At 43.0% G+C, this 24,361-nt stretch overlaps 1 long non-coding RNA gene across 1 annotated transcript in view; it reads left to right on the top strand.

Annotated features, from left to right (window-relative positions):
• The first annotated feature begins 10,617 nt into the window (after positions 1-10,617).
• LOC139179033 (uncharacterized) overlaps positions 10,618-24,361 on the top strand; it is a 155,265-nt gene continuing 141,521 nt past the window's right edge. Inside the window, exons 1-2 of the long non-coding RNA XR_011563466.1 lie at positions 10,618-10,781; positions 17,482-17,700. This is a non-coding gene — a long non-coding RNA (uncharacterized lncRNA). The remainder of the gene's footprint in view (positions 10,782-17,481; positions 17,701-24,361) is intronic.

The following is a 24,361-nucleotide window of genomic DNA, read 5'->3' as shown; positions in this document are numbered from 1 at the left end:
TTGCCTTTTATTTATTTTATGGTTGGTGGTTTAGTCGCTAAGTTGTATCTTAGCGACTCTTAACTCTTGAGACCCTATGGACTGTGGCCTGCCAGGCTCCTCGGTCCAGGGAATTCTCCAGGCAAGAATACTGGAGTGGGTAGCCATTCCCTTCTCCAGAGATCTTTCAATTGTTGTATTCTGGCTGCCCTTTAAAAAGGAGAACAGAGGTAAAGTACTTTTATAGCAAGAATCAAAGCTCTTTGACAAAGGAGCAAAGGCAATTCTCTGAGGCAGGGATAGTCTTTTCCATGAGTGATGCTGGGACAACTGGATGTCCACGTGCCAAAAAAAAAAATGAACTTAGTTTCAGAGCTTACACCTTTCACAAAGAATAACTCATAATGGGTCATAGACCTAAATGTAACGTGGAAAACTAGAAAGCTTCCAGAAGGAAACATAGGAAGAAATCTATGTGACTTTTGGTTTGGTGATGAATTTTTAGATCCAGCACAGAAAGCATGAAACTTGAACCCTAGGTTGTTGTCGTTCAGTCGCTAAGTCATATCCAACTCTTTGTGACCCCATGGACTGTAACTGCCAGGCTCCTCTGTTCATGGAATTCTCCAGGGAGAAATACTGGAGTGGGTTGCCATTTCCTTCTCCAGGGGATCTTCCCAACCCAGCGATGAAACCTGGCTCTCCTACACTTTACCACTGAGCCACCGGGGAAGCCCATGCCTGTGTTATCCTCCAACATTTTATCCCCTGCATCCACTCAACATATGCAGCGTGGTGTGGGAGGGGTCACGGACTATGTGGTCAAGGCAAAAGAGGTGGATGCTACTCAGAGCTCTGCAACTAATTAGCTGTGTCCCCTCAGACAAGTAACTTTTCCATGTTCCAATAGCCTCATCTGTAAAATGATAATTACCTATTATTGCATAGAGGTTTCTTGAAAGATACAAAGAAAGTAACGTGAAAATTTTATAAGACAATGGTTATAATTTTGGTATATATAAAAAAATCATCTGAGGGACTTTCCCTGGTGGTCCAGTGGTGAAGAATCCACTTTCCAATGCTGAGGATGTGGGTTCCATCCCTGGACAGGGAACTAAGATTCCCACATGCTGGCAGGGCAACTAAGCCTGCATGCCACACACTATACCTGAGAGAAGCCTGAGTGCAAGTGTGAAGATTCCACAAGCCACCACTAAGACCTGACAGAGCCAAAAAAAAAAAAAAATTACATCTGGAAAGAGTTTTCAATTTTAGATTCCTGAGTTCCACCCCTCCATCCCTCCCCTCCACCGAGACTGACTCATCAGGTATAGTGTCGGAACCAGGAATCTGCATGGCAGTGTTCCCCCAAGAATCTAAGGCAAGTCTCCCAGGAACCCCATTTCAAGAAACAGAACTGTAAGCCATAAAATGCCATATAGGTTTAGGCTGTTGTTGCTATGCCACACGTGGTAGGTTTCTCCTTCTTTTTATAGCCCTTTCCAATTTTTCCTTCCATGGTGGCTTAGATGATAAAGAATCTTCCTGCAATGCGGGAGACCCAGGTTTGATCCCTGGGTCGGGAAGATCCCCTGGGGAAGGGAATGGCAACCCACTCCAGTATTCTTGTCTAGAGAATTCCATGGACAGAGGAGCCTGGTGGGCTACAGTCCACGGGGTCCAAAAGAGTCAGACATGACTGAGCAACTAACACTCTCACTTTCCAGGTAAAGTAAAAAGCAGAGATTAATACAATATCAATACACTTTGTTTTACCCATCCCACTGAATCTTAAATTTTCTAAGGAAAGATACAAAAGAAAGAGACCAATTTCTACCCTCTTATACATCATTTCAAAATTTAGGTTCTCTCACCACGTGTATGTATTGACCTAAAAAATGTTTGGAGAAGGTGCGCCTGCACAGGCAACAATGAGCAGTATTTCTTTAATGGTAAAGAGATTCTTCTGGATAAACAGATTTAGGAAAAAATGTTTCATTTCTCCCGGTACATTATATATCATTCTAAGAGACTAACTTTAACATGATGTAAAAAAAATACTGTCTAACTGGTCCTGCTCCAATCTGTTGTGTTAGACTTGGAAATGTCCTAATTCATGGCTAGCAAATGTTAAAATACCATATGCATGTAAAATTGGGATACGATATAATTGTACCTTCATTTCACATAATAGATTTCTTCTTGCTAAAATTATATGATTTTTATGAATTATAAAAAGCAGTGGAGACAATGGCTTCCATTCTTCTAAAGCTGTGAATAAGAACTTTTAAAAAAGGAAGCATTAGGAAGTCTGTGGAATTAGGTTGTAAACTCTGCCACTTACTGTGTGGCACTGGGCAAGGTACTTAACCTCTCTGAGCCCTATTAAAACTTTTTTTTTATAATGGGATTACAAAAGTTATCAGTAAGATTCTTTATGACTCTTTATGAGGATCATGTGTGCAAAGCCCCTAACTTAGTGCCAGCCACATGAACTATTCAATACAAGCTAGTTCCTTTCTTCTAATCATTCCCACCTCTATTCATATAAGACCGAAGAATGTGCTTGCCCTCCTCCCACATGAAAATAGGATTAACAAGCATGGAGGAGCAAGGGATGTGTGTGCAGCTGGGTCCTCAGGATGCAGGGCAAGGATTTCAACAACGCATCAACCTTTCTGGGAGATTGAGATTTCAAACCTTCTAAACGCGCAAACTATTTTCTGTGCCATTTCTTTTTCTCCAGAATAACCCGGAGGTACCTACATACAAAAGATATAAATGACCTAAATGTTGATGGACAAAGAAGGATTTGAGGAAAGGTGGGAGTCTGAAGAGCAAGAAAGAACTGCCATGGTGAGAAAGCAGAGCAAAATAGATGAAGGCTTACAGGAAATTAAAACAGTGGCCTAATAGCTGTTGATCTTGCTGTTAACATGGTCAGGCAGAAGGCTTGTTTGCTTTGTGATCTATTTTCTGATATTAGTAGATAGCTAAGGGCTACTGGACTGAGGCAGATGCTAAGGATGGGCCAGAGCGAGCAACTCCCTACCTAAACTCCCAGATTCAGGGCTGAATAATCTGGCACCCAAAAATACTCTCCTGGTAGTGACACAATTTTGAAAACCAAACACATAGCACTGGAGTGGTACACAAGAGTCCAGGTGGTATTTAAGAGAGAAACGAAGATTAAAAACACCATTAAAAATTGTGTATCTCTTATGGCTTAGAAAAGTGTACCTTTTACAACGCATGTTTAACATAATTTCTGGTAGCTATGCTTTATCATAAACTAAAGCCGAAATTAATTCAATAAGGTAAAGAAATCAAGGTCAGTTGCCATACTTCACTGAATCATAAAATAAGAATTTTGAAATAAATTCAAATGTCCTTACTTTACCGAGAAGAAAACTGAGACTCTAAAATGTAAAAATGAGCCTTTTGTAAGATGACTTAATGGAGGGGCAGAGCTGCCAGCAAAATTCAGGACTTCCAACCTGCAGTCTCCTTACCTTATTAAGTTCAATGGCTTTATGGTTATTTATCTTATCAGGTTCTTATTTGTTGCATGTATATTTCTTTTTTCTTGTGGATCATTTTCCCCTCATAAAAATTGTGTAAATACAGCCATTTCTCTTTTCTTTTTCTTTCTTGCTTTTTTTCTTCACTTATAATTTGAGGATTGACTGGGGTCATTCCTGAGAGAGCTATGTTCAGGAGAACAAATTTTTTTTTTTTTTTAATTCTGGTGACGACTGCTCTGGAAAAGAGAAATGTATCGTTTTGCCTAGAATTATTTTGAGATGAAAGATCTTAGGATTACTCTGGATTCTATTATTCTACAAGTGGATTCCATGGGTGCATGCTAAGTCGCTTCAGTTGTGTCCAACTCTTTGTTACCCTATGGGTCATAGCCCACCAGGCTCCTCTGTCCGTGGGATTCTCCAGGCAAGAATATTGGAGTGGATTGCTGTGCCCTCCTCCAGGGGATCCTCCCAACCCAGGGATAGAACCTGAGTCTCTTGCACTGACAGGCAGGTTGTTCACCAGTAGCACCACCTGGGTAGCCCACAAATAGACTACAAGGACACTTAAAGAAAGCTCCAGACGTCCTTCATGACCCTGTGGAGTAATAGAGACCCTGTTAATTTGTTCATCAATTTTCAGCTTTAATTTCATGACATGTGAAACACTAGTAAAAAATAATCTCCTTAATCTCCTGCCTCAATGTTTTGGGGAATACAGAGAAATACACTATCACTGTAGACCAGTTAGCTCTTGCCAAGTCTGGTTTTTAATACGATACATATGAAGAGAATCCTCTATTTGCCAACATCTATAAAGGGACTGATTTCCTCAGCTCCGTGGTAATTGTTTAATATTAAATCAGCCCAAAATTTCAGGGCATGTTTCTCAGAAACCCTTTGTCTAACATCAGTTGTGGACCTAGACGATATAGCAGCTGTTAATTCTAGGTTACAGAAACAAAAATAAAATAAAAAGATAATGTGCAGATTCCTAGGTTGGGAAGTTCCCCTGGAGAAGGGATAGGCTACCCACTCCAGTATTCTTGGGCTTCCGTGGGGGCTCGGATGGTAAAGAATCTGCCTGCAATGTGGGAGACTTGGGTTCAATCCCTGGGTTGGGAAGATCCCCTGAAGGAGGGCATGGCGACACATTCCAGTATTCTTGCCTGGAGAATCCCCACGAACAGAGGAGCCTGGCGGGCTACAGTTCATATGGTTGGAAAGAGCAACTAAGTGCACAAGGGAAATTCTTCAGTGGAATCGAACTTGTTGAAGAAGTAAAAAAAAAAAAAAAAAAATTAACTTCAGTTCTTTTTAAAAATCAAAAATATGCTCAAAATCAATGGAGTTCAACTTTTAAAAGTCAACATCTTCTAGATTCTTTAAGTATTTGAGTTTTTCCAGGTAACTCAACATGATTTTAAAACGCTTTTAATACAAAAGGAACTAGAGTGAAAATAATTACTTAAAACCAGGTCAGATATTTTTAAAAGATCATTATGAGCTTTGCAATATCATTTCAGGGTTGACTTTAAAAATACAATTCCTTTCTGTTCACGGTTTTTCCCTGCCAAATGACACAGAAGAACTTTTCTGGGAGGCTGTATTAGGAATCAACACCTGATTATTAGTCTTTTTAGGAAACAGGATCACAGAGATGAACCCTGGGATGAAATCCTAAACTCTGCAAGACTGGGTTGAGGACTCTGCTTTGCTTTCTGCCCGAGTGCTTCACGCCTCTTCCCCTCCAGCAGTGTTTTTCCTCCTTCACCCTACCTGCCCCCAGCCTCCCTGAAACCCCAATCTCCCAGGAGCTGGGGCATGTCCTTCCCATCACAAGCTTTCTTCTGCAAGCACTGGAAAATCTCAAAGAGAGTAACAGAATCCTTTGCTCCCACATCCTGTGATTCTCAGTCTCTGTGCAATTTACCAGGTCGGGAGAGACTGCACCCTCTTTGTGGGGAGGGTCCTGCTTATTTCAGAATATCAGCCAACTCTCTTACAAGGCTGCCAAAGCACTCAGGCAGTCTCTCCACACCACCCTGCCTGGCCATTGCTCCTGTGTCTCAGCCATGACTTTGCTGACATCGGCATCACAGGTTTTCAATCCCTAAATCACGTGGCATGAGGCTGCCATGGTGGGCAAGAGGCCATTTGCCCTCCATATCACCAAAGCTCATTAGATCCCATGAATCAAATATCTGCTTTGACAGATATTAAACACGCAGTTCTAGAAGCACACAGTTCTGGCTCAGCTAACCCTTGCAGGATGTGAGTTTTGATAAACCTGCAGATTTTCCTATTGACATTCCTCAGGTTACAGGCTTTCCTGGTCCGACAGGCAGTGTCAGCTATCTGCTGCCCTCTTTTGAGTCTTAGGGCACACTGCAATCACAAACAGAGCCCATTTCCTGCAGGAGCCTCTTCTGCCTGTGTGGGTAGGGGTGGGTGGATGGGCAGGTTGAAGCTTCTAGCTTAGTTTTCTGATGACCAGCAAGGGCTATTCCAGTGGTGTTATAACGGTACTTTAACCACTCTGCCGGTTTTCTTCTGTGGTGACAGCAAAAACCATTTTCTACAACAAAGCAGCAGATGAATTATAAGACAGGCTATTGTTCCGTTTTGTTTTCTTATCTTAACCCAATTTGTCACCTGGACCAGTGCCCCTCAGGGCTGATCTATTTATTCCCCTAAAGTGCTCACATATGTTTCTGGCTCTAAGGATATTGAAAGGAAGGTGTGTGCCTGAATACATTCCCAGTGCCCGTCCATTGAACACATGTGCCCTTCTAGGACAATAATCAGGTTGAAGTCCTCACAGAGGAGACAGTAGTAGTAAATAGTGTTAGTAGCTCAGTTTTGTCTGACTCTTTGTGACCCCATGGACTGTAGTGCATCAGGCTCCTCTGTCCATGGGATTCTCCAGGCAAGAATACTGGAGTGGGTTTCCATTCCCTTCTCCCTTGCCGACCTGGAGATCGAACCTGGGTCTCCTGCATTGCAGGTGGATTCTTTATCGTCTGAGCTACAGGGAAGCCTCAGAGGGGACAGAGTCACAAACAGATCAGAAGGTCTTGCAGGAAGTTAGACCTGCTGGGCTGGGTACAACTCATTAAATACCACCTTCGCCCCATCCCCCTCCTGCCTGTCTACCAGCTCCTCTTGGCTGTGGTTGCATCATTCCCACAGACCATCTGTATAATGGTTTCTTCCCCCAATCCTCCCTGTTAGCCTCTCACCACTCTGTCCCCATGTCTGCTGGTCATCTCTCCTGTCTCCTTGTACCAAACTAAAACAGGAAGCAATAGGTAAGAAGATGCTCACTGAAAGTAAAACAGAAGAAACAATTGTCATCTTTCCCTCAATGTCACGGGAGTTCTTTGGAGACTGAGAAGATGGCAACAACGTAGTGCTCAGAAAAACCATGAGAAACCATGGCTAAGGATACCGGTCTATCAGAAAGTTGATATCTGTCTACTCTTTTATGGTAATCTCTCTGTGTGTCTCTCTCATGCTTCTTTGAGCTCCACCCGACCCCCATGGCAGTCTCTTATTGAGAACGGCTGCCCTCAGACCACGGAGATGGAAAAGTAATCCCACTGTAGCTCCAGGTGGGGAAAAGAATGGATGGTACTGTCTTCCCCCAGCTGAAAGAAATCCTGAATTTGTCTGATGGCCCAATCAGGCCCCGAGAAGATTAAAGTGCAGCGAACATTCAGAAGCCCTCACGAGCCATCGTGCAAATGCCTCTCTGCACCAGGGCTGGCTTCCTGGGTGTGTAGCCTGTGGGGTTGTTTACAGTCCTGCCCTTGGAAGAGCCCACGCTTAGTTGAATGCTTTGCTGTCATTGTCTTGAAATTTTTCAGACTTTTTGAGCATGGGGCCTGCATTTTATCTTGGCACTGGGCCCTACAAATTGCCTATCTGTTCCTCTGCAGCCTAGTTCTGAAGTATCCTATTGTGCCTGAAATGGTGGGTTGAGAAACATTTACCTACTTGGCAGGGGGTGGAGGGTGGGTGGCGGAATGATGTGAGCTTTACCTTCTACCTGCTTTGGTTCTCTTAGTCCAAACCCCTGCCTGTGAGCCCAAATGCTACGTGCCTGACTCTTCTATTCCCAGGGCGGCAGGCTTGGTCAGCTGTGGAAAGAGAAAGTTTCCATGGAGAACTGTGTGATGTGCCTGGAAGGAATCATTGTAGCACGAAGAAAGATACTGAGAAATTCTGCACCAGGGAGATAGTTCAGTAAAAAGAGAGGTTCACAAACAACTCCCAGGGGTCATCCTGTTGTGTCTAGAAGAAAGAGACAAGAAAAACCGTTTCTTCCAGATTCTTCCTTTTCAACTGAAGCCACGAGGCCCCTGGCACACACTCAGCCGATGTTTTTTATGTCTCCTGCTGTTTACTCTGAATCCATCTCGAGCTGTTGCAGAGAGGCACTACATCAACACAATTTATTTCATTACGATGCCATGTCATATCGTATATCTCCTGTTCACAGTAGGTTGACAAGGCATTGCATTTGTGTACGAGTATATATGGATACATATTACCACAATCACGGGGGAATAGTATTTATTGAGTGCCCACTACCTTATTAGACGCTACAGAGAGAATTGTGAGGGCACATATAACAATTTAATAACGGGGGGAAAAAGATACTCTTTCTATTTAATTCGGCTTGCAGAAAAACAAAACAAAACCAAAAAAAGACTACTTGATATTTCCTCTCTGTGCCTGCTGGATGGTGGCAAGAAAGACCTCTAAAGCACGTAGAGCTCTTATCTTTGTTCATTCCCCAAAGAATAATAGATCAGTCAGAGCTCTGATGCTGTTTTAATAATGTACAATTCACAATTCATTGGTTACCAAGCACTCACGGTATAATTAATTTTACAGACCTGTTCAGCAAATCCACATGGTTTTGTACAATATGGGGAGGGGGGGAGGGGGAGAAGTATTACCAGGAGGAGGTGGAGGCTGGGGGGAGAGTGAAGGAAAAAAGCCATCTTTCCTCCTCTTTCAAAGTAACTGAGTCCTGCACCAGCTGCACAGATTGGCAGGCAACTGTAGACTGTAGGAGAGATTTAGTTTGATGCACAAGAATCTCCCCACCAAAAAGTTTTGGACCAGCAAAAACGACAATGCTCGTGGGTATTATATTCAGTCTCCTGGGAAATGCTCACTAAGAAAGCATGGGGACTAACCACAGAGCAACATCAAGCCATCACTCTTAGAAGGAAGCTGCCTACTTCCTAACTACACTCTTGCATGAATAAAATCTAAAGCTGCTTGTGATCACCCCCTCCCTTTCAAAAATGTGTAGCAAAAACAAGAGTACCAACTGAGGGTGGAGGGGCTTGGGGAGGAGGGACAAAGATTCCCTGACTGTTTTCATGACCCTCCAGAGAGCCATCATTTACTTGAAGGGGCCTCTGGAAATTCACAGAGAATTCTTAAAGCCAAAGAAAATTCACAGGAAACCTGTCTAAGTGTATTTCTGATCAATGACCTGCTTTGTTTTTAAATCTTTGCTCTGAACTTTTTGGATTTCCCCAAAATATACATAATGTTTTAGCTTAAAATCAGTCTGTCCGAAAAGGAAAATCTGCTCAATTATGTATCACTGTCCTTAAAAACAAGAACATTACAATTTTAAAAAGAGTGCAGAGGTGCTCAACATACTTCTGTTTATTTCTAAAGTCTGTTTCCCTCTTTTTTGTGGATTTTAAGGCACCCAGAATAGGACATGAATACATGCAAGGCAGAAATTCTGCACCAGCACCAAGTGATAATCACTTAGGTGCTCATGTCCTGTGCAGTAAGGAGGCCAAGAACAGCACAGATGGAGACTCAGACCCCAGCTTTGTCCCTTGCTAGGTGCTTGCGTGCTAAGTCGCTTAAGTCGTATCCGACTCTTTGCAACCCCATGGACTATAGCCTGCCAAGCTCTTCTGTCCATGGACTTCTCCAGGCAAGAATATTGGAGTCGGTTGCTGAGCCCTTCTTTTGAGTATCTTCCTGACCCAGGGATCGAACCCGTGCCTCCTGTGGCTCTTGCATCGCAGTCAGGTTCTGTGCTGCTGAGCAACCAGGGAAACTCCTAAAGTATTTTGTTGGAAAGGCCATTTAACCTCTTGAGGGCTTAGTTTTCCCATCAATAAAAATAAAGTTGAAACACTGACTTGTTCACAGACTTGTTGAAGGGCTAAGGGAGATCATTTGTATATACCCGTCAGCATAATGCCTTATTTTTGGTGGGTGTCAATAGTAAACGGTCATTGTAATTCTGTTGATGTTGTTGAGTCATGGTTAGTCATTTTGCTATGCTTAATGACTCTTCTTTTCGATCTTTTTTTTGCAGCCCGGATAATAACCAGAGGAGACATCGACCAACATTGACTCCATCTGAGCTGGGATGCTGACACAGTGCCCATGCTTTCTAGCCTACCACCAGGTAAAACGGGGGTGAAAGTCTATGATTATTTCGAATAACCACGCCTAAAGTAATCCTGTTCAGAGTAGCCTGAATTTCCCTTCATTGGAATTCCAAATGGGTTGCTTAACAAAGGTGGGATATCGTCTCCATTCGCATACTAAAGTGCTTTCCAGAGCGGAGACACCACACAAAACAAGTTCAGCAAGAGAATGAGGAAGTAGGCGGCATAATGCAGGGGTCGGTCTAAGACATTATGCTGCCCACTCTCTGGAGTCGGTCTCCAACAAGGCTCCTTCTGCCTGGTGCTGCTGGAGCCAATAGGAGACCGAGTTGGTTTAGAAGCAAAGTGTCATTCTTTAATGAAAGAATGGAACGGTATGAGCTCATGATCGAGAGCAGGAGTGAGCTGATGTAATAACATTAGAAATAAAGTGCACAATAAATGCAATACGTTTGAATCAACCTGAAACCCCACCCCCTACCCAGAGTTCGTAGAAAAGTTGTCTCTCACAAAACCGGTCCCTGATAACAAAAACGTCAGGGACCACTGATCTAGAGCGCCCCACCGGTCAAGGGCCGAGCTGCGGAGCCGCAGTCTCTGCACGCGGCCACGCAGTCTCTGCACGTGGCCCCGCAGTCTCTGCACGCGGCCCGCCGCCCTCACCTGGGACTTTGGTCTCCGGGCAGCGAGTCTGCGCACTGCCCTCTGAGGGGAGGTGTGCGCAGCAGCCATTTTACACCAGGAACGCTGGTCTGAGGCGCCCGCTGACGGGCCTCTGCACTCGGCTCCCTGTCAGCAAGTGAAACCGGAAGGACAAAGGAAAAGAGAAAAGCAGGTTAGACTTTATTATACGGATTCTGTTTTTATTCCCTGAGGGGATTGTTCAAGGGCTTTGCCTGTGACAATCAGGCCAACTGTAAAGGGACCGCTTCACCTTTGATGGACATCCAGGTTAAGGCGGGGCCAGGCGGGGGCACAGTGGTGAAGAAACCGATGCAGGAGATGCAGGAGACGAGGGTTTGATCCCTGTGTCTGGACGATCCCCTGGAGGAGGGCATGGCAACCCACTCCAGTATTCTTGCCTGGGGAATCCGGTGGACAGAGACGCCTGACGGGCTAGGGTCCATGGGGTCCCAATGAGTAAGACACCACTGCGCTGCTAAACAAGGAGAGTTTATGGCAAGAATGGAAGTCCCCCGAGAGCATAAGGGAATGGAGAACACCATTGCTTGTGTTCAGTTCAGTTCAGTTCAGTCGCTCAGTCGTGTCCAACTCTTTGCAACCCCATGAACCGCACGCAGCATGCCAGGCCTCCCTGCCCATCACCAACTCCCGGAGTCCACTCACATCCATGTCCATCGAGTTGGTGTTGGACATAGTGTTTAATATTTCCTGGATGCTCTCCTAAATCCTTTGCATGTGTTAGTTCATTTAATTTCTCATAATTACGGTTACAATCCCCATTTTACAAATAAGAAACATGAGGCACAGACAGGGTAAGTCCAAGGGCACAGATTCTTTTTTCCTGTCAACCTGAGTGACAGCTCTGCAGCTACTAAGATAGCTACTAAGATCAAGATAGGTGTTCTACTCGGGACTGGGGCTGAAATGAGCAATGGCTTAAAATATTGTTGTGAGATTACAACTTATAGCCACTTCTAGTTGGAAGCTTGGAGGAAGCTGGTGGAACATTCCCAAGCCAGGAGGATTTGGGGGGTGTGGGGGAGGGGGCAGGGAGGGGAAGGGTCTGAAGTAGAGAGCACCTGTCCTATCCACTGGTGACTCCTTAAGGGTGTTGACAAGGGGCGGTTCCCACGTGCCTGTTAGCTAGTAGCTCTTTTTTCCACTGAAGACTACAAACTGTGTTATGCCCTTCTGTTTTAGTTAGGTACTTGTGGGTAGGGCAACAGAGACCCATTCAGAATAAGAGGAAGGGGGTCAGTGCTGTTGGGAGGATGCCCACAGATTGGAACTGGACCATGAACTGCAAAACTCTTTAGAAATCCATGAGGCTCCAGCCATCAGCTCCTCTTCCTTTCAAAGGCAGTATCTTCTCTTTCTGTCCACGTGTCTCGTCATTTCTCCGCATCTCTCTGCCAGATCTCTCGCTATCTCTTTCCTATTATTGGCTGCCTTTGCTTCATGAAGGTTTCCAGTCCCCTTAAACACGGCCCACCGTGGCCTCTCCTGCCCCAACTCTATGCCAAGTAGTCCCCCTTCCCACCATTTGAACATATGTGTTACAGTGTCTTTGTATTTCCAAGAGGGAAAATCTGGGTTTGAAATTTTTTCTGAACAGAGGTATAGGCACTGTCCAACCTGAGAGTTTTCTGCTCTTCAGTAGGACACCCACACCTGTCCCAGTTAGCTGTGAGACAGTGGGGGTCCCATGGCACAGAACATGGGCCTGAGGGCTACTGCATCTGCATGTGTGCTGGGTGTGTGCTAAGTCGCTTCAGTTGGGTCTGATTCTTTGCGACCCCATGGACTCGTGGCCTGTCAGGCTCCTCTGTCCATGGAATTCTCAAGGCAAAAATACTGGAGTGGGTAGCCATTCCCTTCTCTAGGGCATCTTCCCAACCCAGGGATCGAACCCATGTCTCTTATGTCTCCTTCATTGGCAAGAAGGTGCTTTACCACTCAGGCCACCTGAACAAGGCAACTTATATTATTCAAAGAGACTCCGTCCAAGGCCAGTGTTGCCAGCCAGCCTGGTGCCCCTCTAGACCCACGTCTGGATCTGGCAGTAGGACCGTGCTCTCAGAGGAGGCTCACTGGGACTGGAAGGAGGCTCCGATTCAGCAGAAAGCTGCCCAGCAACTTCCTCTGGAATTTTAGCGTACATTTCCAGTTTTTTCTTGTTTGGCCTGCTCTTCACCTCCTGCTGGCTCTCCACCTGGAATCATCCTCAACATACACATACACTTGCACTCACATTGGTGTGCTCATCAGTCATGTTCAATTCTTTGGGACCCTATTGCCTGCAGCCCTGTAGGCTCCTCTGTCCATGAGATTTCCCAGTCAAGAATACTTAGAGTGGGTTGCCATTTCCGACTCCAGAGGATCTTCCCGACCCTGGGATCGAACCTGCCTGTCTTGCATCTTCTGCATTGGCAGGTAGGTCCTTTGCCACTGTGCCACCAGGGCAGCCCCTCACTTCGGGGTAAGCCTCTCCTATTGTCTATCAGATCTGCTCACACTCTTCTTCTTAGGGGACTTTGGTACATGGTCTGGGTTTCCCTGCGCATCTGACCTCAACCCAAACTGTTGTTAGCTTAGCTTCTTTCTCGTCAGGGCTTCCCAGGTGGCTCAGATGACAAAGAATCTGCCTGCAATAAGGGAGACCTGGGTTTGACCCCTGGGTCAGGAAGATCCCTTGGAGAGGGGAATGGCAACCCATTCCAGTATTCTTGGCCTGGAGAATTCCATGGACAGAAGAGCCTGGCAGGCTACAGTCCATGGGGTTGCAAACAGTCGGACACAACTGAGCAGCTAACACTTTCACTTTTCACTCTCTTGTCAGGGCCAGTGCCTCGAAGGAATTTCCATTTTCTGAACCACACTGTCTATGACAGATGGACAAATACGTTTTGCTGTAAGGGCACATTGGGTCATGAATGATGCGGAGCCGATGTCTATCAACTGTCTAGAGTCAGTTTGCTCAACAGCGTATGCTAGTATGAGTTCAGCCAGTTCTGTCACTAGTCACTCCTAGTTGCTGCTTGTCACTCACACACATCAAATTCTTAGGGTTTGTTTTGGTTTGTGGCAAAAATGAAGAAGTGAAGTGAAGTCTCTCACTCGTGTCCGACTCTTAGTGACCCCATGGACTGTAGCCTACCAGGCTCCTCCATCCATGGAATTTTCCAGGCAAGAGTACTGGAGTGGGTTGCCATTTCCTGCACAAATAAAAAAACAATGAAACAAAAATATCTCCCACCAATCTAACCTTCACGTGCGTTCAATGAAAGCTTCTTAATACTTTCATTCCCATCTGACTCTAAATTGTTGTGTGTGGTTTTTTTTTTTTGGTGTGTGTCCAGCCTCATCCTAGCTTTGATCATCTAGATGTCCTGATAGTCATTTATTCCATGGCAACTCCTTCATCAACCCATCTGGCCCAGCAGGATATAGTTTATGTTATTCTTTTTTTTTTTTTAATTGCCTTCAATACTGTACAGTCACATCTGATTTTTTTCCCAAGGCAACTGTCAGGGGCATCCTAAGTGTTCCCCAAACATACGACCTTGATTGGGACCTCCTGGTGGTCCAGTGGTTAAGATTCCATACTTTCAGTGTAGAGAGTATGGGTTCAATCCCTGGTCTGGGAACTAAGATCTCACATGATGTGGGGCATGGTTAAAAAATAAAAAGGACCCTGATTTACATTGGGTAGCAGATAAATTTGAATCTCTATGGGATCTTTTCCCCCAGAAACCAAATATCTCGTATAGCTTTTTATATGGGCATGTAAGGACTCTGGTGTGATTTCTAAAGTGCTAGGATGACCCATTGCTTGTCAAAAGACCCTTTTGCATATTTTCTGACTCAGTGATTATCTCATGGGGAGATTTAAAAACTATGGATGCCAGACCCCCACCAAGACCAGGTAAGTCAGAACCTCTGGAGTTGGAGTCCAAGCATAAGCACTTTTTTTTCCTTTTAATTCCCTAGTGGTTCTCATGTGCAGTCTTAGTTTAGAATACCTTTCTTAGTTCAATAGTTTATAAACTTGGCTGTACCTTGGAGTCACTAGGGAACCTTAAACAATACTGATGCCTGGGTTTCATCCTTGGAGATTTTGATTTAATTATTTAGGGTTTTAGCCTGAGTTTTTAAAAACTCCCCAGGTGACTACAATATGCAACCAAAATTGAAAATCAGAACCTTAATGGATGCTTAAAATTTCAATATTAGGCTATTCATTTATCACTTAAGTTCCTGATTGACACCAAAAAAAGACTTGTCATTGGGTGAAAGATGATGCTTTTTTAAATTACTTATATCTTAGTGTGAATGTGGTCCAGATTGAATACAAAGTAGTTTAGTCGCTAAGTGGTGTCCGATTCTTGTGACCCCATGGACTGTAGCCCACCACGCTCTTCCATACATGGATTTTCCAGGCAAGAGTGAGTTGCCATTTCCTTCTCCAGGGGATTTTTCCAACTCAGGGATTGAACCCGGGTCTCCTGCACTGCAGGCAGATTCTTTACTGACTGAGCTATGACAGCTCTTGAATACAAGACTCCTGGCTAAATTTGAGTTTCAGATAAGCAGATAATTTTTAGAATAAGTATATTCCATGTAATATATGGGTATATTCATGCTAAAAAAAATTATTCACGGCTTATCTGAAATTCAAATTTACCAGGGCATCCAATATTTTTATTTGCTAAAAGTGGTCAGTCCTATCCAGAAAGATTTCCAAGGGCAGGTTGTAAGAATGGGGCATGGAAAAAGCACAGCGAGAAACATGGAGACCCTGAGGGGAGGGCACAAGGAATAGTGCAGAAAGACCACAAAGCAAAGAAGGACAATGCAAAGCCCAAAATCACTTGCCTTATCCAACTCACTCAAGTACCATTCTGCCACATCTTTGTAAAAATCAACATAATCTTCCCTACCTCACCATCTTAGGTGGCAGAGTGTACATTATCCCTCAAGACTTGACTGCGACCAGGCACAGCAGCAGACGTCTTGCGTCTAGAATCCCTCTCCTGCTCATGCAAGACCAAGATACTGGGCTGGCCAAAAGGTTCTTTTGGGTTTTTCATAGCATTCTATGGAAAAACCCAAACAAACTTTATGGCCAATGCAATAGACATGTAATCCATCGCTAATATATTCACTGATGTTCTAAATTTTTTAATTTAGAATTGACTATATTTAGAACTACACATTTATGAAAATTCTAAATATAGAATTTAATTAAGAATGTAATTAAATCTCAGTATAAAATTTAATTATATTCAAAGCTTTCCAAATGTCTGGCTTTGACTTATGATAATTGTAACCTGCTTTCAGAAAGTTAAAAAGAAAAAAAATGCCTTCAGAATGAGAGAAAGAAGGTAGATATGTAAATAAATATGATAAAGGCTTCCTAAACTAAATTCCCAGTAAACCTATTATAAGGTCATGTATTCTGTGTACTCTAATCCCAGCCTCCACATAAATTCACTCGTTATTTTTTTTTCAAGGACAGTTTTTATTTTGCTTTTCTTTTGAACCCCTTCCCTTTACATTTGTAGGTACCTAGGGGGTTTTCCTCTCACTGGCTTCCAAGTTATCCAAACAGAGTATCCTTACATAGGGTAACATGAAATGTTGGTGCACCTAGCGGGGAGAACTGGATCTACATCCAGAAATCCTTAGATTCCTGAGATTCAACATATTTTACCCTACTATGTTACCAGGATTTAGACAAACAAGCTTATTTATCTATGAACATTTTTTCATTTCCTTGGTTACATCTGACCGAGCATGAAGTCAATATCCCAGAAGAAAATGGAAGACATTCCTTTGTCTCAAACAAAGTCCACAGGATACCTGGGTATATAATGAGTTCTTAGTACATCAGCAGTCCACAACCTTTTTGGCACCAGGGACCAGGTTCGTGGAAGACAATTTTTCCATGAACAGCAGGGTGAGGGAGATGGTTTTGGGATGATTCAAGTGCGTTACACTTACTGTGCACTTTATTTCTATTATTATTGCATCAGCTCCACCTCAGATCATCAGACATTAGATCCTGGAGGTTGGGGAGCCCTTAGTACATCCTTCCACTCCCTTGAATCCCCTCTTCTTCCTACCCGCAATGACCCCTTCCCACCGTTTATGTTCCTTGCTTTCTCTTACCGTCATCTCATTGTCTTATCTGACAGCTTCATGGAATGACACTTTTCAGGTATCTTTGAGGTCAGTTAACCCTCCTTGATTGGCCGCCTGAGACACAAATGGCCTTGTGACCTTTTCATAACCTTCTCTTAAAAGAGAAATGGTTATTGCCTTTCAGAGATTATCCAAATAAGGATGTCAGGAAAATGCCCTATGCTTTCCTGCAAAACTAAGAAGTTTTGTGGTAGAGCAATGCAAATTATGTTTCCCTGATGGCTCAGTCGATAAAGAATCCACCTGAAATATGGGAGACCTGGGTTCAAACCCTGAGTTGGGAAGATACCCTGGAGGAGGGCATGGCAACCCACTTCAGTATTCTTGCCTGGAGAATCCCCGTGGACAGAGGAGCCTGGCAGGCTGCAGTCCATGGGGTTGCAAAGAGTTGGATACAACTGAGTGACTAAGCACATCACACAGCAATGCAAATTAAGTGTTTAAAACAAGGGACATTTCTTCTTTTCTTTTGCAGTGGGCATACCAAACCTCCCACTAACATGGCCCCTTCCTAAAGGTATTGCTGAGTAGACAGGAGTTGTTGGTTTGCAATGGGAACACCAGGTATTATAACATTGCTGTCCAGCTTACTGATACATTCCCAAGTCAACTTCTTATAGGATCTCTTCCCATCTCTCCTTCATCAGATTTAACTCAGAGGTCCTGAGCTAGAAGCTAAGCTAACCACCAAGAAGGGTGCCTCTGGTCAAGTAAGGAACTACCAACCATTCTAAGACCTGTTGGGCGAGCTTATCAGGTTCCCAATTTCTCCAGAAATGCCTGGCGGTTTCAAGGATCGAGATAAGCACAGCTGTAATCTACCATGATCCAGAGCTTATTCACAGATCACAGCTGTGTAATTTCAGGTAACATGCTTCCCTTGTTTGGATTTGTTTAACATTGTTAAATATATAGTCAGACCATCTGCACAGTATTTTTTTTAAATTGGAAATTACAACCATAACTTCCTTTTTATATATCAATAAACTAAACAGCAAAATTTCAAAGGGATCCTTCTGCACCAAGCACGGAAGCAGAATGCCTGTCCCACGCCACACCACTGCCTAATTGCACACTAATTGGACAAACGTGATTAAATATTTCAAGATCTTTACTAATTGCCTCTATTTTAGCTTTAAAATTTGCTTGCCACCAACAAATTTAATGACACTGGTGTCTAGTCATCAGCAAAAAGCCCAAGAGTTGCTCTTTAAAATGTACCTAGTCAGAGTATTTACTGATTGTGCATTGTTTCCAATGTAGCTTAATTAGAAATCCAATCAGTTCGCTAAGTCTAATTATACTTGATTTGTAGATTCAGACTATGATACATAATGAAGCCAAGCAGCTAACAGTAAACGTGCCTGAAATGTAACAATAAGAGAAATATATTTTTTTTAATGTATGTCTTGTCACTTTAGAAAATCAAGTAATACACACCATCTCTCATGACGGGGATTGGGGAGGTTTGAGCTTCTCAGTGTTTCCTTGAACTGGATTCCAGTTCTATTGGGGAAAACCTGCTTTGAAAGATGACGATCAGAAAATATTTCTATGTCTCCATACTAAAGATTAAAAAGAAAATAGAGAAAATTGCTTCCGTCAGTTGACTCTGTGAGGAACTTTTGGGGAATTATTTCACAGAAGTTGCCTTGATGATATGGTTAAAATGGACACATTCACGTAATTCTTAATTTTTAAAAAATTTGCCTTCTAGAAACTTGCTTTAACTATCTCAGAAAATGCCTTATCCAGTACCTAAAAACTACAGTGTTGATATAAGCATATATTCAAATATGTGAAGGTATAATTTTGTATATACACACAATTTTACCAGGAGGAAATACTTCTAAATGTATTATTGCATATCTGCAATAATTTGCAACCAATTGTTGGTCTGTGAAAACAGGTTATGTGAAGTAGAGAAAAGAAGCTTTAAAAAAAATTAATGTAGGTTAAGATGCCAGTTACCACTGCCTCAATCATCCAAGCAACTTGAGGCAGTGGTAGTTGGAGGGTTTTGAATACTTAGCTCTCTACCTTCCAGAATCCACTCATTTCTGTTGGTACATAGGATGCAGACATGTCACAGTTACAGATGGTGCTGAGATCTAGCCATCTCACCTTACAATCGTCTCACCTTACAACCATCACCCACAAAAGACGGCAGTGCTTTGGAACGGTAAGGACAGCAGTGATGATGCTGGTTCAGACACGCCTAAGGAGTCACGGTCATTTCACTTTCACTTTGAACACAGTGGGAGAAATCAATAAGGTGAACCAGAATGAAGGGAAATGGATAGGAAAGAAATGTGATTTTTCAGCTTTGGGGATAATATTATAAACGTAATGAAGAATGATTCGAAACATCCTGAAACTCTAAATTAATTACTGCTGACTGTTCAATAATAGACTATTACTTTAGCACAGTTTTTTTTCCTTTAATGTAAAGCTTATCTTTTATAACATGCATGCATGCTAAGTCACTTCAGTCATGTCCGACTCTCAGCGACCCCATGGACTATGGCCTGCCAGGCTCCTCTGTCCATGGGGATTCTCCAGGCAAGAGTACTGGAGTGGGTTGCCATGCCCCCTCCAGGGGATCTTCCCTACTCAGGGATTGAACCCATGGCTCTTATGTAACCCACGTTGGGAGGTGGGTTCTTTACCACTGGTGCCACCTAGGAATCCCATATCTTTTTATAAGAATGTAGCCTAAAAGAAACATTGACATATGCTTGGATGAAAGGCTCCACAGAACTGCAGTGTGTAAGCAGTTTTAATTTTTGCGTTAAAAATTGATCATTTATATTTATTCTGGTATTGCTTTTAAAAAGCTGTGCAATAAAATTGCTCCATGTAAGTGTGTGTACATGAATGTTTGTGAATGTGTATGATTTTAAAGACTGACAAGTACATAACTTTTTTCTTTCTCCCTTTTTCAAAAGCATCTTGTAGCATGTACTGAACCTGGAGGGTTTTCCTTTGCTTGCACTTCTTTGCCTTTGGACGCAATTCCCAATCAACATGGCCTCTAGCCAAGACCCTTAGTTTTTCTGTTTTGTTATAGTTCTTATCTTCCCTGTACTCTGGTGTTAGCCTTTATTGATAATTTCTCAAACTTTAAGTATAATGCCAATTAAGGAGTTGTTTTTCTCCAATCAGAATTCATCACACTGACCTTTGGGTTAATAGAGACAATCCTCATTGGATGTGACCCCAAAGGTTCTTCTTTACCTTCCTTTCCTAGGAAGATTGCTCTTCTAATATTGCCACTGAGATATTCAAACACAATGAGGTGTGGAAGCTGGGAGGAGACGGAGATGCTCTTATTGCTGAAGGCTGAGGCAGGTTATTTCCCTATCTTCTTTAAATGATTGCGGTGGGAGAAAGTGGAGCTGTAAACACATGACCTGAACCTGACTCCAGAATGGCTAATTGAAAGCGTAAGTTGACAGCCATCTCACTTGTTTAAAATAACATGGTTTCTGTTATGTATTTGACATTGACTGAGACAGAATAATGTTTTTTACATGTGGCAAAAAATAAATACAGGGCAGTACAGATCTTCACAAATGTCTAGAAAATCAGGAAGGAGAAGAATCGTCCAGTGCAGTCCAGTTACTTTTTAAATGCTGGCGAATTTTTAAAGGAGAATTTTGTTCCTTTTTTTCCTCTCAGCTTAGCTTTATTTTTTCCTCTTCTTATTAATAAGGCCTGGCCCCTCGTTAACATGCAGGCAGAGCCTAATGAGCCTTGCAGACTCCTGTAATTTCTTCACTGTTGAAAATGCCTGACACTAATCTATGCCATTTATACTAATAAGAGGTGGATCAGCTGATATTTGGTGCAATGAAAATATGCTAAACATACTTTATTGAATTGCACGTAGTTAGTTCTTCCCAGTTCGCTGTATTACAGCAACAGATGCACAATCATTACCTCTGTGCTCTGTGTGGAGCCCAACCTTTGCTTTGAATAAATGAGAAAAGTAAGACATTTCATATGTTCACTTTCTTTTTTAAAAATGCTGATAATACTGACTTTCAAACTCCTACCTCGAGAAAAATCATCTTTTCTGTGATTTTCAAAGCACAGATACAGTGCTTCCCATTGAAATGGCAATGACATGAAGATCTGACCTAAAATATAACATTTTATATTAGGTGGACTGTGTGTGTGTGTGTGTGTGTGTGTGTGTGTGTGTGTGAAATCGCTTCAGTCGTGTCCGACTTTTTGCAACCCTACGGACTGTAGCCCGCCAGCCTCCTCCGTCCATGGGGTTTTCCAGGTAAGAATACTAGAGTGGGTTGCCATTTCGTTCTCCAAAGTGGGCTTTAAGGAAGGCTAAATTTGAATGGACTTTGTGTAGAGTTTATTAATCACATCCATAAGCTCTTTTCCCAAAGAGCTCATGGTGATTAACAATTTTCTCATGAATACTGAAGAAATTTTTACCAATTTTAATATATGTTGAACATTGTGTTATTATTCCATTAGGCAAAAGCAAACTTTTTCTGTTTTTGCATTACCAGTCTAATTTTTTTTTTTTGATGACTCTGTTATATCTATGTTTCTTTTCTTACTTGCCAAGAGACACAGGACCGAGGAGCCTGACTGCAGGTGTTAGTAAACGTTTCCAACACTTGTGTCAATACCTGTTTTTGGCTCAGGCTTCACAAACCTGAGAGTGCTTTTAAAAACCTTGTTTAAAATCTACATATTTATTCAAAACAGTTAGCTATGACTGCATCCTCTGAGATGTGCTGTAAACAAGGTGGAGACTTTACGGACCTGAGCTGAACATTTATACCTGTGGAGCCCCCTCCACCACCACCACCCCCCGCCCCACCTCAGTGCATGATCACCTAAGGCCCTCCGGTGAGTGAGTGCAGCAGGAGAAGCTCAGTCTTTAGAGGAAGGCTGATCACAGTATTGAAGTTTCTCAGTAGCTTTGACCAGAGGTTTACAAACAGAATAGCAAAATGGTTAGGAGGGCAGAGATGAAGTGAAAATGTTTAATATCATTCGGAACCTCAGTTCCCCCAGCCCACTTGGTTATTTTTCTCCTAGCAGGACACACACTTGACAATACGTCCAAACCATTACTCAGTGATGCAAAGAGAGGAAAGCAATATGTAGTGCTGCCTAAACACATTTCACACGCATGTGACTCCATCCCATCAGTTAGCAAGCACTCTTGACTGTCTCCTGACCGGTATTTCCTTGGAACAAATTTTGTGTTTGTTTGGAAAGTATATCTCACACTTATCTAGGAGCATATTTTTTCAGATTTTGAAATGTCTGTCAGTTTATCCCCTAAGAGAATTATGAGGCCGTTCTACTGCTCTCCCTTCACCTGGACAACTGCTCTATCTGTGCCTTCTAGAATCTCTCGCCTCTTAACCTCTGCCAGCACAGGTGCAGTAACTCCCCAAAGATTAACAGTCTGGTTGTAGGTGTGATTGAAATTAGCTTGGCTTGCCTTCAGAATCCAGTGCCCTAGCCTACTAAATCATCCCCTATAATCTTGTGCACTTAGGCAAAGCAAACAAAATAATCTGCCAGGAAATACTAATGGGGCAGTGTCAACACCGACATCGTTTGTATTAACTGTCCCATTCTTATTACCCTGCTCCTTAAATCCAATCAAACTTCACTTCCGACTCTGCAGGGGTTGGATGTTAATTAGAAAGGATGCGTGTTTGTATGTACCTGGCTGTACACACTCATGACCCTTCACACACCCATATACCCTCACGCATGCCTGCGTGTGCCCATGCAGACACAGGTCCCATGACTAATTAATTTAAATTGCAATTGCAAGCCGTGTTTCCGGTTTGCTGTTCCAACTCAGGAAAGCATACATTCCGCGTGCATGTCTTCTGCCCTGGTGTCGACATTTTCCAACAGATGTTAGCTAATGTGGTTGTAGGAGGTTCACAGTGGAGGCTGCAAGCCCAATAAATCTTCCTCTTAAATGCAGGCACTCCACCATCGCAGCATCTTATACATATAATACATTTTAATTACTCGGCTATTCAAACGATACTAAATTAGATTTGCACAGAAGAGCACCACGGATTTCTCCATCCATGTTTAAAGCCACGACAAACAGCATAAAACCGGCAAGCACGCTTTTACTGGAACTTGCGGGAGCGAAGTCTGATGCCTTTAAAATTATTAAGTGACAAAGATGACTAGCACTCTGGTTCTACTTTGCTTCCCCATTAGCCATTTAGGTGACAGCTGCTGTATTACACATAAAGATGAACCATTCCTTGCGGGATGATAGTGGCTCCGCTGTGACACTGCTGGCGTAAAGCATTATCAGACCATGGTTGCGCTCGGAGCCATCACAGTCTCCTAGGCACCTATCAGTATCCTCATTATCTGCATCACGGAGTGCTGGGGACGAACACTGCCAGGCCTCACAGCTTCGCAGCTCATTTGAGAAGCGGAAATTAAACGTCCCAGGAGAGAAAACAGGCACACTGTAACAGCACCGGCGCTCTACACCAATAACACGGCGACCGCTGTAGCGCGGACTTCTATCTCATTAATTTAATAGGCTCCTGGAATGAGGATGGGAAGGTGGAGAGGCAGACTTGACAAGGAGATGACTGAGCGGGGCTGGCATTGTGTGTCTTGCGAGCTCATAACAGAACGAGGACTTGCTGTGGGTACCGCAGCTCTTCAGATGTTTGTTGGGGCTTTTAGAAGCCCTGAACGGCAAGAAGAAATGAAGGGGGGCGGGGGGGGGGTGCGGAGAGGGAAGGAAATCACTGAACAAGGGCAAAATGAACTGATCATAAACATGATCTACGTTTATATTATGAAGCATTTCTACGTGAGGTGAAGGGAGCTTTAGAAGGCTATAGATAAAATAAAGGTATTCTTTCCACATAGCAAAAGAATCCCTAATTGTGTGTGTGTGTGTGTTTGAGAAGCCTATTTAACAGACACCCTTCCCTGCTGAAAATGATTTTTCATAGCACTCTTTCCATAAAATTTTAAATTATTTTGCTGCAAAAATACCAACTCCTTTATGATCAGAGTGGCATCAAGCAAAACAAAGCTGGGAGGCAGGGGATTATCAAGATAAGTCAGACCAAAGAAACCTCTTAAGAAAAACAAGATGCCTGAAGCCTCCAGGTAATAGAGGCAATAGTGTTTTTTTTTTTTCACTTTGAGTAATCTGATTAACGGCCCTAATTCTTGGCTGGGTAGACCTGCCTGTTTGGAACCCTACAAGCCCCAAGAGATTCAAGACAGTCCAACTCTGAGATTATTAACACAGGTTTTTGTACACTGAATTTTAGCTTTCAGTGACTGTTCTCCATTGTTGTTATTTGTTTGAAGGACTCAGGAGAAACAATGATCAATAAATCTAGTCCCCTGCACTTTTGACTTTGCTGACACTGTCTCTTCTTGACCTCAGTTTCTGTATTAGTTAAATGTATCTGCATAGGATGATGCAGAGGCTTATGTGGTTATGAAGAATTGTCATTGGAGTATAACAGACCC

The sequence above is a fragment of the Bos indicus genome, chromosome 23, assembly GCF_029378745.1.
Source record: "Bos indicus isolate NIAB-ARS_2022 breed Sahiwal x Tharparkar chromosome 23, NIAB-ARS_B.indTharparkar_mat_pri_1.0, whole genome shotgun sequence".
NCBI lineage: Eukaryota > Metazoa > Chordata > Mammalia > Artiodactyla > Bovidae > Bos > Bos indicus.
Note: the sequence above shows the minus strand (reverse complement) of the source record. Positions and strands in the feature narration are given on the sequence as shown.